A 5,520-nucleotide genomic window follows, 5' to 3' on the forward strand; every position below is an offset into this window, starting at 1 on the left:
AGGCTGGGTTTGAATCCACCAACTTCGATGTATGTGGCTAGCGCTGTAAAACTGTGCTACAGGTGCTGAGCCTGAATATGGCTTTTTAAAGTTTATCTTTGAACTCCTATTTGGGGTTCACCTGTTTCTTGACTATATAAATTTATGTTTTTCACTAAATTTGAGATGTTTCGGCCATATTTTGTTCATAATATTTTTTCTGCACTAATCCCATTTTCCTCTTGCCTTCCGTGCCTTCGTAATGTCCTTTATAATAAATTGATAAACATAAAATACACCTAGAATATTTAAAATTTGTGCATATAACTCTGCTAGCTTTTGATAATATCCAAAGTAGCTCTTATTGAACGAAGTCTCTTTTAGATAGCAACTATAGTCTCTGCAAGAAAAATTAAAAATAGAGGCGCGGGCCCTGTGGGCCAGGATCCAGGGAGCAGCATCAGGGCCGAAGAGACAATGGTCTCCGTGACTATGGCCACCTCGAGTGGATCCAGTTCTTTAAGGAAGCCGGCATTCCTCCAGGACCTGCTGTTAATTACGCTGTGATGTTTGTGGATAATAGGATTCAGAAGAGCATGCTGCTGGATCTCAGTAAGGAAATCATGAATGAGCTGGGTGTGACTGTGGTGGGCGACATCATTGCCATTCTCAAGCACGCCAAGGTGGCACACCGCCAGGACATGTGCAAAGCTGCCACTGAGTCAGTGCCCTGCAGTGCCAGCCCCTCCCAGGCGAGATTCGCCGGGGCACCTCTAGTGCTGCCTCCGGAATGATCACTAACAGCCTGAATCGTGACTCTCCACCTGGCACTCCTCCCAGGCGGCCAGACACCAGCACATCCAAGATTTCAGTCACTGTGTCCAATAAGATGGCAGCAAAGAGTGCCAAGGCTGCAGCAGCCCTAGCCCGCCGGGAGGAGAGCCTGGTGTTCCCACCAAGCGGCCCAGGGTCACTGCTGAGATGGAGGGGAAATACATCATCAACGTGCCCAAAGGTACCACCCCCCGGACTCGCAAGATCCTGGAGCAGCAGCAGGCAGCAAAAGGTCTCCCCAGGACATCCGTGTTCGACCGCCTCGGCGCAGAGACCAAGGCAGACACGACAACGGGGCATAAACCCACAGGAGTCTTCAGTCGCCTGGGAGCCACCCCAGAGATGGATGAGGATCTGGCTTGAGATAGTGTCAACGACAGCAGCAGCTCTGTCTTGCAGTATGCTGGGGTCCTCAAGAAGCTAGGGCGGGGCCCAGCCAAGGCTAGTCGCCAGCCCACACTGACTGTCAAAGCCAAGGCTACAAGCTCAGCAACAACGGCGGCTGCCCCGACGCTGAGGCGCCTGGCGCTTTCCTCACATTCTGGGCTTGAGAGGAAACCAGAGTCCCTGTCCAAAGACAGCATCATCCAGAGACTGGGCAAGGCTGCCCTCGTGCCTGAAGCCCAGGACAGCCAGGTCACAAGCACCAAGAGTAAGTCCTCGGCCGAAGTCAAGGTCACCATTAAGAGGACTCTGGTGGGGCCCCGGGGGAGCAGCTCCAGAGAGGGCCTTGGTGCCCAGATGGACCACGCAGGCACTGTGAGTGTGTTCAAAAGACTTGGCCGCAGGACCTTCTAGCCCACGTGTGGGGCTGGTGCAGGTGGCAGAACCTCAGGTGTCTGCCCCAGCCCCCTCCAGGCTCCTGGCTCCGTCCCCTTCTCACCAGCTCCTGGATGGCACTGCTGTCTCCCTCAGGTGTTCGAGCTGGGCCCGAGTATCCTAGGGACTCACCCCATGTTCCCTAGTCTGGGTTGGTTGTGGCCTGACCTTGCCCACTCTGCAACTTTCCTTCTTTCATGTCCTCTGTTTTCTCCTCTCTCTGGCCTCGACAAAACCCACCTCTCCCAAGTGCCAAGTGCCATTTTCTGTCCTATGTTTGCCCTTCTTCCCTCTTAGTAGCTCCTCAGCCTCCCCGTCCCTGCATCACAGAGTGGGTGTCACCTTGGGGGGCTCCCTTATCCCCCTACTTCACCTCACTCCTCTGTTCCTGCCCCTATTACTTCAATCTCACTCTCTTTCCCTCTCTTCACTCTGTTCATTTCTCTTCTGTTTTCTGTTCCTGTGGCAAGGCCCGACTGTCGGCTGTGTCCTGCCTGACCCTCCTGCACCTCTGGCCTCCCAGCGACCCCCTTGACGACAGTGGCGTAGAGCCTGTAAAGATTGTTAGCCACTCTCCACTCCCAGGCTGGAGGGATGGCCCCAGACCCTGGGCTGCTGCCAGGGCACCTTTGTTTTCCTGACTTGGACATCTTTTTCTCTGAAAGTCTGTGGCAGGTGGTGGGCAAATGGCCTGGGAAGGGAAGCCAGTGCTGAGAGAGAAGACAACGGCTGTTTTAATATATTTTTGTGACTTTCAAAAAAAAAGAAAAGAAAAGAAAAATTAAAAATAACTACATCAAGGCACTATATAGAGAGAACAAAAGTAAGCAAATACTGAAGTCGGGTTGGCCCTAGGAAATAAGGAATAGCAGTGAATGAGTTTTATGGTTTTTAAGCCTTTTACCTATAAAACAGTATTCATGACAACTTTAGTAGTTGGGAAAGTGAAAGAGAAAATCTCAAAAAGAAGAGAACCAGAGATCAAGAAGGACAGATTCTGTCTTAAACTCTGCTAACATCATTTCTGAGCAATAAACCATGCCAGTGGAAAGCAGATTCCAAGTAGCCCAGTTAAGACTAAAAGAACTGAATTGATATCTCAACCGCCATGCATGGAAGGGGAGAGTTTTCAGTCCAGGGTCAGAAATACTTAGCTACCTGATTAATAAACACACTAAACAACTCTTCAGAGGAACATTGAAGAATTTAGTCTCTATAACATATTATCCAGCTTTTATAGGATACAATCTAATATTTCTCCTCACATAAAGAAACAGTAAAACATGGCCTTCATTCACTTGATAGGACAACTGCAAACTACCTCTGAGATGACCTATACATTGGAATTTGCAGTAAAGTTTTAAAATTAGAAACTATAAGTATGCTCAGTACATAATAGAAAATATACTGAATGAAAGGGCAGAACATCTCATCAGAGAAATAGAATCTATGAGAAAAAAAACAAATGTAAATTCTAGACATGATTTTAAAAATCCAAAAGTTAAATTTCAATGGAGGGGTTTATTAGCAGATTGTAGATGGCAGAAGAAAAAGTCAGTGTGTTTGAGGATAGATAATAAAAACCATCTAATCTTAAAACAGAGAAAGATCTTTAAAAGCTGAATAGATCCAGGGTCTTTAAAGCAATATCAGTCAAACATACATATTACTAAAATCTTAGAAGGGGAAAGTGGTAAGAAATAAGAGTAGAAAGAAATATTTGAAAAAATGATGGCAAAATTTTTCTAAATTTGGTAAAAAAAAAAAATACATTAAGAGATTTAAGGTGGCACCCATAGCTGAGTGGGTAGGACACCAGACACATACACCCAGGCCGGTAGATTCAAACCCAGCCCAAGCCTGCTCAACAATGACAACTGCAACAACAACAAGAAAATAGCCAGGCGTTGGGGTGGGTGACTGTAGTTCCAGCTACTTGGGAAGCTGAGGCAAGAGAATCGCTTAAGCCTGAGAGTTTGAGGTTGCTGTGAGCTGTGATTTCACACATCTACAGATGGTGACATAGTGAGACTTTGTCTCAAAAAAAGAGAGAGAGAGAGAGAGAGAGATTTAAGAAGCTCAGCAATCCTAAAGGAAAATAAAAGCCACATATAATCATAATTGTTCTGCTGAAAACAAAAAGTAAATAGAAAATCTTCCATACTGTCGGAGAAAAATGACAGATTCCCAATAGCATAAAGCAATTGTAATGGCCACTTACTTCTCATTAAGAAACAGATGATGAAGGACAGTGGGCTAATATTTTTTATATGGAGAATGAAAATACGAATCAACCCAGAATTGTATAACTAGCAATATTCCTCAAAAAGAAGGGTGAAATAAAGTCATTTAAATTTAAAGAAAACTGGACTATAGCACAGTGGTTACAGCGCCAGTCACATACACCCAGGGTGGTAGATTTGAACCCGGCCTGGGCCAGCTAGACAACAATGACAACTGCAGCAAAAAATAGCTGGGCATTGTGGCAGGTGCCTGTAGTAGAGTAAACGAATCTATGTAGTTGTACATTCTTAAAATTTGTATGAAGTGAAATATTAACTCTAAACAGAATGAAAAAGTTGTTAAGGATATGCCTGATAATCACATATCTAATAATGATATCACTTATCCATAAGCTATAATTACCAAATACATTGCTGCTATTATCACTTAAGAATTTGTTTGATCACTTAAGAATTAAAAAAAAAAACTATTCATCTTAATTTATTCCTCTCTAATGCTCTTCTTTATGTAGATCTGAGTTTCTGACCTCTGTCATTTTCCTTCCTTCTGAAGAGGTTTTCTTTTATTGATTCTTGCAAGTTAGATCATTTGGCAACAACAGGAGAAACCAAGATATCAAGGAAATTGGCCGCTGCTTGACCTTGCAGCTCTTTATACCCTAGTTATAATACATCAGCATGCTAATACAAGACAAAACAAAACAAAACAAAAAAACTCCCACAGATACCACAAGAGTTCTGGGAGGAAATTTACAAAGTAAAGAAAGGGGAGGGTTCCCAATTCTAGGAAATTTCACTAACTCTTTCCAAGAAATAACATGAATATTCCTCCCTTGCTTGGCCATTATTTAAATGAAAAAATCAAAAGAACCAAAGGGGCTGTTCTCAGCAGGGAGCACTAGCCTCTCTTTTGTGGAGTAGATCTTCTGAATAAAACTTGAATTAGCTTTATATTGTCAGATAGCTCTTGAATTTTTTTCTCTCACAAAGCCAAGGACCCACTTGGACTCCAAGTGGATCACAGCATAGGGAACCACTTTCCTACAACAAAAACCATTGTAAGTTGGGGACCATCTGTAGAAATTTTCTCTGTGCATTGCAAAATGGCATGAGGAGAGTTTTTTTTCCCTTTGATCTTCACTGTGAGAACCTGGTAAGGTTACTGGGGATAAAATTCATGATTGTGTGACATCTCCCTAAGATTGGACCTACTGGAATCTTTAGCTCTAAAGTTTATCCACACTGAGGTTTCAGCAATTTACCAATTACCAGTCGTTAGCCCTATGACTTCAATTTTCTGATGGATCTATAAAGAATTGTTGAGCTTCAGTTTGTTTAGTTTTCACTTGTTGTTAGGATGGCAATGACAACTTCCAAGCTCCTTACAAGCCAGCTTGGAAACTGTCCATTTGTACTTTTTATATATTAAAATTTACAACCAATAATAATTATAGTCATAATAGCAAGATATTATGTTATGCACCAGTCATAGGTCTGAACTCTTAAATGTATTCAATTAATGTATTAATTTAATTCTCACAACTACATTGTGAGATTGGTCCTATTGTTATTTCCAGTTCAGGATGAGGATACTGGGACACAGAGAGGATGTATATTTCACTAAGGTTTTGAGTAGATCCTTTTA

At 43.3% G+C, this 5,520-nt stretch overlaps 1 pseudogene; it reads left to right on the forward strand.

Moving 5' to 3' along the window:
* Positions 1-409: 409 nt before the first annotated feature.
* LOC128571881 (uncharacterized protein C19orf47-like) lies at positions 410-1,683 on the forward strand (annotated as a pseudogene).
* Positions 1,684-5,520: the final 3,837 nt, after the last annotated feature.

This window comes from Nycticebus coucang, chromosome 19 (genome assembly GCF_027406575.1).
Source record: "Nycticebus coucang isolate mNycCou1 chromosome 19, mNycCou1.pri, whole genome shotgun sequence".
In the NCBI taxonomy this organism is placed as follows: Eukaryota; Metazoa; Chordata; class Mammalia; order Primates; family Lorisidae; genus Nycticebus; species Nycticebus coucang.